This window comes from Solanum tuberosum, unplaced genomic scaffold (genome assembly GCF_000226075.1).
Source record: "Solanum tuberosum cultivar DM 1-3 516 R44 unplaced genomic scaffold, SolTub_3.0 scf00002, whole genome shotgun sequence".
Classification (NCBI taxonomy): Eukaryota; Viridiplantae; Streptophyta; class Magnoliopsida; order Solanales; family Solanaceae; genus Solanum; species Solanum tuberosum.
Genome location: NW_006238928.1, coordinates 3,554,901 through 3,564,764, shown reverse-complemented (window position 1 = coordinate 3,564,764; position 9,864 = coordinate 3,554,901). Strand labels below are relative to the sequence as shown.

The following is a 9,864-nucleotide window of genomic DNA, read 5'->3' as shown; positions in this document are numbered from 1 at the left end:
TATTAGCTCAAGGAATGAAATATCTAGGGTAGGGTTTGATATAGAAAGTGGATCAACCTATTTTGTGTTATCCAAACATTTTTTTAGATTTGGGCTATAATGGCACAATTTTAGGTCTTGCTGTTTTGGAGTATAAATGAACAAAATGAGCCATGATATCAAATTTAATTACAAAAAAAAGGTATGAAAAATCAAGGTTTATGCAGGGATTTTGGTAGATAAAACTTTATGAAAATCTAACTAAATTAAAACTTAAATAAAATTTGTTTTTTTTTTATAGATTTTTAAGAAATGGGTTATAACACCCCGTACTCTAGAAAACCAGAAATGCAAAATTCCAGAAAACCAATGGGGCCACCTATGGACCGTATGTTGACCCACGGACCGTAGGTGGGGTCCGTGGTTAGCCACCTGCGGCCCTTCCATAGAAACCCAGAAATTTTCAGCTAAGGGTCGATCCACACCAGGACCTATGGACAGTAGGTAGGACCACGGTCTGTGCTACAAGAAAAATGACCTTTAGCGAGGGGACATTTGGTTGTTATAAGTCTTAATCCGGTCGTTAAAGGTATTTAACGACAGGAATAAATCCGGTCGTCGCCCGTCGTTAAAAGCTCCGACGTTAAAAGTTTAGCGACAGGTTTCTGTCCGGTCGCTAAATAAACTTTTAACGTCGACATAAAGTCCAGTCACTATATGTCCTTCAATAGCGACTGCACTTTCCCTACGCTAATTAAAAAATCCGGTTGTTAAAAATCATTAGGAGCAACTCACATCCAACCAATACATGTATTTTTAACAACCAAAACACCTTTCGTTAATTGTATGTTGTTGAGATTTTTCGTCGCTAATGGTCATTTCAAAATATTTTCGATAAGCCATTCATAAAATAGTCTAAAATACCACATCTAAATTTCTGATTTTATGAATATTGTACGACTAAACTAATAATATTAACAATAATTTCACACATCCAAAAATAAAATAAAAATTAAATTGATATAAAACATCATCATTGATTTTCTAAAGAAAGTTATATATCCCATATCCAAATTGCGTATATCAACTCCTAATTTAAAAAAATGAAATTTGCAACATATATATGCATAAGATAGTCTTTTAAAATCCTTGTGAACTTCAACTTGCTCCTTACTTTCTTGAATGATAAGTTCTTCACTTTGAAATTCTTGAGCTGTAAAAAAAAGAAGTGTATTAGTTTGATAACAAGTAATTGTACTGAAAACAACTGCACAAACTAAAACAGAGTATGGCTCACTAATGAAAACAGTTATTGTCTAACTGCTAATAGGAAATAATCAATATCCTAATGAAAACAATTATTGTCTAACTTCTAATAGGAAATAATCAATATCCTAATGAAAACAATTATTGTCTAACTGCTAATAGGAAATAATCAATATCCAGGGATTATGTGGACATAATAGGTGATGCACCAGTGCTCCCAACTACTGGACTGATATGGAATAGGATTGCATTACCAAAGCATAGGTTTATACTATGACTAGTTGTTCGTGGCAGACTGCTAACTAAGGCGAGACTGGTGAGAATTGGCATATTGTATGATAATAATACTTGTGTTTTGTGTGATGGGAACTGGCTAAAGGATGTAACACATATCTTCTCTAAATGTCATTGGCTGAAGAGAGTATGTGATGCAATACAAACCTGGATTGAGTTCAGAGTACAAAACAGATGTGTGGATGGTGTATTATTGCAGATTAAAGTGAAGAATTGCAATAGATTCAAGGAGGTTATGGAAGCCGTGTACGGAGCTACTATTTACAATATCTGGATTGCCATGAACAAGAAGAATTTTCAAGGACAAAATGTGAATACCAATCATGTTATGCAGCAAGTTCAAAATGTAATTAGGAAGAGGGTTAGATATGGTTACTGTTGCTGCACACTACTAGTACTACTGTATGGTGCTATGGAAGTATAAAATTTCAGAACACAAAAAAAGTCAATTAGCATTATCAAGGTTCATTACAGCTATACTAATACAACAATTGAAGAGTATAAGAGACGTAATACATGAGCAGAAACTATCACAGTTAGCATTAGTTTCTCTGCTCTTTATGAGCCTATCTTCTTCTCACAAAAAGTATGATAATGACAGTTGTTCGTCCACATAAATCTACGTTCTTGTATAAACAACGGAAGATAAATTATTTTTCTTAATTACATGCAGTGCTACAGATTAGGGCATGTAAAATGATCAAAATTATGATTATAAAACAGAACCAATATCAAGAAGACAGTATTGGGGAAGTGAAAATGATATAGAAAGATGAAATATTCTAAAAAAAAAAGTTATAGAAAGATTATGGAAATAGCAGAGGCTTCTGTGTTAGGCTGATCTACTTTATACAAAAGAAGCAGAGATGGAGTAGACTACTAATACACAGGCTAAGGCAATACTAGAGGCTTGTAGACACTATAGCTGGAGTAGACTACTAATACATAGGCAAAAGCTAAGGCAATCCAAGTCTTGTAGACACTGTAACAAACAAACTACAGGAATTTGACTCTATAGACAAAATTAGTGCTCCTAAAAATTATGATGGAAGGGAAATGATACAAAACATGGAGCATAGAATGAGATTCCTCATATTCTAGTAGCTAGACAACCATTGATATACCACATTATGAGGAAAATGAATAAACTACAAGACACTCTAGCTAACCAGGCTTTAGATGAAATGTATAACACATGGGTTTCAAGAAATGATAAATGAAGGGAGAAAACTCATAAACATAGATAAATTACAATGCTCTCATATCAGAATTTCCACACTCTCATGGTAATAAAGAGACATCAATTCAAGGACATTAAGACACAAATATTTCAAAGAGCAGCATCCAATCAAAAAGAACACCATACAATTCATCTACATATACAAAACAACCATTAAACTTTACAACCTTATTTCAGCTGAAACACCAAGAGAGGGAAAGAATTCGAAAGAAAAGGAAAATAGAAATAAACATTATAGTAAAGGCGGAGGGGTATCAATGTAGATTTACTGATGCAACAACAATCTAAGGGGACACATCCTCTGAGGTTCAACAAGTAATAAGCCCACCACATAAGGAGAAGAAAGAAGAGCCATTAGACGTCCACTGTTGAACTAAAAGAATTTCATATAGCATTGGAATCATTTTATCATAGAGAAAAAAATCAATCTACTAACATGTTGACTAGTTCATCTATTGATCAGTGGAAGATGGCGGTGATGTAGGTTCACCAAACACTACACTTGCAAGTTGTTCATATTTGCTCTCGAGATCATCCATGCGTTGACATTTATTTTCCAACTCATCCATGCGTTGACATTTATTCTCCAACTCATCCATGCATTTTTTTAATAATTCATTTTCTTTTCCACTTGCGTTCAACTTATCTAACAATGCAGCCTTTAAAGAGTTACCACCTTTCAACTCCTTAGCTATTATCCCACCTCCAAATCCAATCACATGACTCTTACATTGAGGTCCAAAGCACTTTTCAACGACCTCAGTATTAGTAAGAGATGAATCAGATTGAACTAGTTTCTGGATCTCAACCTATTAAACACAAGATAAATGAAAATAATAAAGCACAAAAGTAAAATGATGTAAAATGAAACTTATAACTTTTCTTGTATACAGTGTATTTACTTACACTAAACCTTTCAGTCCTAAAAAATTACATTGTATTCATTGTTGCAACAATCTTTCAGCTCTCTTTTTAATTTTTAGAATGAACTTTCATACTCCAAAATCTCTTGAAACACTCTATATTAGTTTCCATTCACAAAAGCTATCGCAAGAGACAGAACAATAGGCACACATTTGCACATTAATCCAACTAGAAGCAGGCCTATTTCATTTCATTAATGTGGAAATACAATCAAGATAGTAGGAGACAAGTTAAGGATAAATGGAAAAGATGAAACAATAGTCTTCTTTAAGCAAAAGGACTTCATCATAGAATGGGAAAAAAACAAACTACATGCACAAATAATGAATATTGTTATTTGCAATATACTTATTCACTTGGCAGTTATTTAATATGTGGTATTAGTGCACTTAAACGAGAATTTTGCTTCCTATTTCCTACTGTTATTCAAGTCAATAAACAACAACTTGCTTCCAAGATTCAGTTGCAATCCATTCTTTACAGAATGAGATGCAAATCACTTTTCTACAATAACAGTCATCATCTCACCTCATTTATTTCAATCAAGTATACTAACAACAGTTCTCACATTAGGACATTCAACATATATATATGCTTACTACTAATATGCTCAACTGCACAGACACCAAAACAGAAAAAATAAATTGATATGAAATCATACAGTACAAGTTCAGATTTGAGGAAAATGAGGCATTTCACAGAAATATTCATAGTTATAAGAATCCAAACTTACCTTTAAAGAGATGGAAATTCCAAGAATGTGTCCAGATTATTAGTCGCAACAAGGTAAAGATGAACAGTATGAAGAGAAGTTGTCAATTTAACAAGACAATATAAGTTATAACTGTGGTTGTCTTAGAGAATCCACTATGCATCAGATAAGTAAAACAATAACCATCTACTAAGAACTGATGTGGTTGTCTTAAGAGAATCCATTCTTTATTATGAAGATAATCCATTTTTCTTCCTATTTCCTACTGCTTATCAAGTCAATAAACAACAACTTGCTTCCAAGTTTCAGTTGCAGTCCATTCTTTACAGAATGAGATGCAAATCACTTTTCTATAACAACAATCATTATCTCACCTCATTTTATTTTCAATCAAGTATGCAAACAAGAGTTCTCACTTTAGTACATTCAACATATATGCTTACCACTAATATGCTCAATTGCACAAACACAAAAACAGAAAAAAGAAACTGATATGGAATCATACAATACAAGTTCAGATTTGAGAAAAATGAGGCATTTCACAAACAAATTCATGGTTATAAGAATCCAAACTTACCTTTAGACTGATGGAAATTCCAAGAATGTTTCCAGATTATTAGTTGCAGCAAGGTGAAGATGAGCAGTATGAAGAGAAGCTGTCAATTTAACACGACAATATAAGTTATAATTGTGGTTGTCTTTGAGAATCCACTATGCAGCAGATAAGGAAAACAATAACCATCTACTAAGAACTGATTTGGTTGTCTTAGAGAATCCTAAAACCAGTTAATACATGAACCAATTCTAAGCAGAGACAAATAGATTCAGGGAATAGTTGTTGCAAGGATATACATAGTGACCTATGACTAGATTTTACAGAGACAGGGACTGATAATTAAAGTTCATGCTAGAGATTAATAACTTTCTTGTTGCCTTCCCTATTTTCATTCAAAAATACTAAACTTATGTACAGAGCAAACACAATGAAATCGTTATCAATACTATGCAAATATATTCCAAAACTCGAGGTGATTTTGATTCTTCTAAAACTTAATTTTTAGCTCCTTGGCACCTACATAATCAAGTTATAAGACAAGAAGGATTCTATCTCAAGCAAATATCAAGTACATCATTGTCAAAGAGAAGCATATGAATGAAGAGATATGATGACATCATTGCAAAGAAACAATAGCATCAAGAAAATTTCATTTTAAGTATCACGGCACACTAATCCATAGAGATTAGACAAGATTCAAACGTCAAATAAGACAAAGTTAAGAGGATGTCCAAGCTCTATCCTTTTTTCAGATTGATGCTTGCCAACAAACTAGTCAAAATGGTAACTTTGAAGGTGAACTCGGATGTAGTGAATCACAATTAGGTTACACGTTAAGTCGAGCAAGAGTAAGCTAAATAAATATTTGTTAAGAGCTAGAGAAAGAAGTTAACTCCAGTCTGTACAAACAAATCATATTATAAGTGACACAGTTTTGTCCTTTACTTTATCAAAAGAAGAAGTGAGACAACTACGCTTTTCTATGACCTGAACCATAAGAAAAAAAAACAAAAAAACATGGATGCAAAAATATTAAAGGATTTAGTTCACACATTAATTAAGGATATGACTAAACTACGCTAGTGCATAAAGCAGAAAAACTTTTTCAGTTAAAACGAAAAAAAACAAACCCTAATGGAAACTGAAAAATCAAGGAAACTACATAATTTGGAAAAATTAATAATTCCACAAAGCAATTCAAAGTAAAAATAGCATAAACTTACCCCAAAGAGAAGAATACTCAATCATCCAGCAGACCCATAATCCGACTAGAAGTAAGAAGACAAGAACGATTCTCTTTACAACAATTTAGAATGTGTTCTGCAATAAAAATAGAGATACATGATTTCCTAAATAGATGGAACTGAGAAACCCACGACTATTTTTTCTCAACAAACCTAGTAATTGACGCAAGCTTTGGATCTTATCTTCTTGCTAATATTCCTCCAACAAACTAAAGCTCATTATTTTGAACTGAGAGAGACGTACGGCTGATAAAATGTGGGAAGATGGAAATCGAGAATCCCCAAACCTCTAACAGAACTAGAGAGATGCACCATATCCTCCAAGCTGCTGAATTTTCTCTAACTGTAGAGGAGAGCTGATTCACCTGTAGATCGTGTAGATCGTGCCCCTGATTTCTCTAACTACAAAGCGAACAAACCCATAAATTTGACAATATTAGTGTTTGTTGTTCCAAACGGAGGGGAGGAGTAGGGTATGTAGAGGGGAGGGGTGGGGTATGTAGAGAGACGTGTGATATTGTTTTATAAAATAACTAGTAAAATTACCCGCGCTTCGCGCGGGAATTTAATATCACGGAATATATAAAATAATACTTAAAACCTATTGTTTGTTGTTCCAAACGGAGGGGAGGAGTAGGGTATGTAGAGGGGAGGGGTGGGGTATGTAGAGAGACGTGTGATATTGTTTTATAAAATAATTAAAGAGGGCCTTCTTTATTATTAATTAACAACCGGATGCTAACTTTTTTAACATCCAGAAATTATTGGTCGCTGAGATCAAATTAAAAGTTAACTTTTAACAACAAAAAAATTATTTTGTCGTTATAGATATATTGTTAACGACCGGATTCATATTCTGTCACCAAGAATTGGTCGTTAAAAATGAAATTTCTTGTAGTAGTGGTCCACGTCCGTGATTTAGACCCTTCAGGAGTCATTGTAACACCTCGGAATTTAGACATAGAAAATGCAACAGGAAAATCACTTGAACCAATGAACCACATCAGGGTTCACGGACCGTGATAGGGTCCATGGTTTGTTGACCTGCCCGTGGACTCAATACCTTCCAACAGAGGTGGACCACGGGACCTTTCACGGGCTATGGACCACCTCACGGGTTGTACTGGCACTCGTGGAAGGCAAGCAGAGTCCACCAGGACCAGACGTCATGCCACGGCACCCTTCACGGGCCATGGTCCTGACAACGGATCGTGGTGGCGTCCGTGGAAGCCCTCCCCAGAACAGCCTTGGAAATTGCCTAAGTGTCAACTAACGGCCAGACCCATGGATTGTAGGTCAAACCACGAGCGCTAGTCCTGGGCCATGGATTGAGGTCCGAGAAATCAAGTCTCTGAAGCAATAATGAGGGTTGATAGGACGGACCGTGGGTAAGTCCACGGACCGTCGGTAGCTTCGATAGACTTTTAAGTCAGGGGTCGTTCGGTCTTTTCCTTATGTGTTGGATCCCTAAACTACATCGTTTCACCCCTAAACTACGTTGTTTTTTGTCAGTTTTAGCCTAGTAACTTGATTAGAACTTACCCTAATCAATCATTCACAAAAATCAAGCGAAACTTAGGGTAAATTAGAAAGAGAAGTGGAGCAGCCCTCCAAGATAACGCAACAAAGTTTTCAACAGTTCCAGCCCCAAAATCGAAAGTTTTCTCTGTGAATTTTATCACCAGGTATGTGGTATTTAACTAGTGGGTTCCTTTCACCCATTAGGTTCCTAGAATTCAGTCTAATTCTTGATTCCCTCCATATTATCTAGACCTAGGGTTTCTAGAATTTCAGTAGATTATTATGAATTAGTTACTTTAATGTTCCTAATTAGATTGTCATGATTTTAGTATTGTTTTGAGTAGATTCTTGCATAAAATCAGAACCCTAGTTACGTAGTTCATTTAGTTCATGAATTACATTAGCTAGGACAAATAAACAAATGTACGTGCCTCAGTTTTCAAATATTTCATTATCAGGAATTAAATCTTGCATTTTCAGTTAGCATGTCAGTATTTTGAGCTATCCAGTATTACAGAAATTCAGTCATAATTTGTTAATTACATATTCAATTGGGAGTAGGATTAATATCGAGTGGACTAGGGTTAGTCATCCTCAAGTCCCAGAACTACGTGCCCCCGTAGGTTATAAGGCCCTTCTGTGGGCATCAGTTTAATGATCACGCCAGTCATGCCCCTATACCTTTGGCAGGGTATATTCGTTCCTCTCAATGGGGTGTATACATCAAACTCAACATTTAGCTCATGTGATTTTATGTCGGTTATTAGCAACTCCCATAGTCAGATTCTATTGCATTCACCATGTTATCAGTTACAGTCATATTTTAGTCTCAACATGTTATAAACTTTGTCATTGCATTTAGTTAGTTCATGTTCAATATTTTTTAGTATATATCATGCTCATCTTATATCATTTCTCAGTTATATGCTTTGTTCACTTATGTATATTGTTCAGCTTTGCTCTATCCTTCATGCTCATTACCTTTCAAGTATTGACGCATACTCTGCGCTACTTTTTCTCGTGATGTAGGTTCAGGTCCTGAGCATTCAGATCACGCATAGATCAATTTCCGATCTTTAGCTCAGCACCATTTGTGGTGAGTCCTCATTTTTTGAGGATGATTGACATGATTATCCTTCTATTTTAAATCTTTAGTTTCAGTTTTTTCTAGATTTAGCTGGGCATGTCCCATTATTTCTAGTCAATTAAAGGCTTACAGATTCAACTTTAGTGTTTGAGTTTTATTCAGTATCTTAAACTCTTCTCAGTTTTATATAAATTTAGATAGTATTGTTTATTCCTCATCATTTCAGTTAATCTCATGATTTAAGCTTCTGCACAATACTTTCTTAATTCAGTTCTTCTTAAGAATGCTTATAATATGCCAACAGGGTTAGCCTGGGGTCACTCGAAATCCTAGGTCCCGTGTCCGCGTCCAGAGGTTAGCCTGGGGGCCTAACACTCATCCTTTGTAGCCAGTCAAAGACTAACCAGGATGGACCGTAGATCAGCCGATGCTCCATCGATTGGCCCCAACAACTTTTAAGTCAGGGTCATTTGGTCTTTTCTCTATGCGTTGGACAACTAAACTACGTCGTTTAATGTCTAAACTACATTGTTTTGTTCAGTTTGAGTCTAGTCACTTAATCAGAACTTACCCTAACCAATTCATTCTCCCAAATATCGATCAAACCAAGGAAAAAAGAGAACAAACAGTCGACCAAACCCTCTCCCAGAACGCAACAAGTGTCCCTCAGTTCCAACCCCAAAATTGAAAGATTTCTCTGTGGAATTCGTCACCAAGTAGGTGGAATTTGACTAGTGGATTCCTTTCGCCCATTAGGTCCCTAGAATCAGTCAGATTCTTGAATTCCTTCATTATGCTTAGACCTAGGGTTTCTAGAACTTCAGATTATTGCTGTGATTTAGCTGTTAGATAAATCCTAATTAGATTATAACGGTTTCATAGCTATGTTGCTTAATTCCTGCATAAAATTTAGAATTCTAGTTGTGTAAATTCTCTTAGTTCATGAATTAAACTTGTTAGGTCAGTTTATACGGATATACATGCATCAGTTTACAAATGTTTAATTATTAGTACTTAATGTTCATTTTAGTTAGCATGTCA

At 35.1% G+C, this 9,864-nt stretch overlaps 1 long non-coding RNA gene across 2 annotated transcripts; it reads right to left on the bottom strand.

Annotated features, from left to right (window-relative positions):
- Positions 1 to 980: 980 nt before the first annotated feature.
- LOC102599633 (uncharacterized) lies at positions 981 to 6,723 on the bottom strand. 2 transcript variants are annotated; one of them, XR_001474898.1, is made up of 5 exons: positions 6,369 to 6,723; positions 6,195 to 6,291; positions 4,993 to 5,071; positions 1,687 to 3,588; positions 981 to 1,192 (listed from the first exon to the last, which is right to left on the bottom strand). It is a non-coding gene; the product is annotated as an uncharacterized lncRNA (long non-coding RNA). The 2 variants fall into 2 exon arrangements; XR_366521.2 differs by having other exon boundaries at positions 992 to 1,192; positions 3,216 to 3,588.
- Positions 6,724 to 9,864: the final 3,141 nt, after the last annotated feature.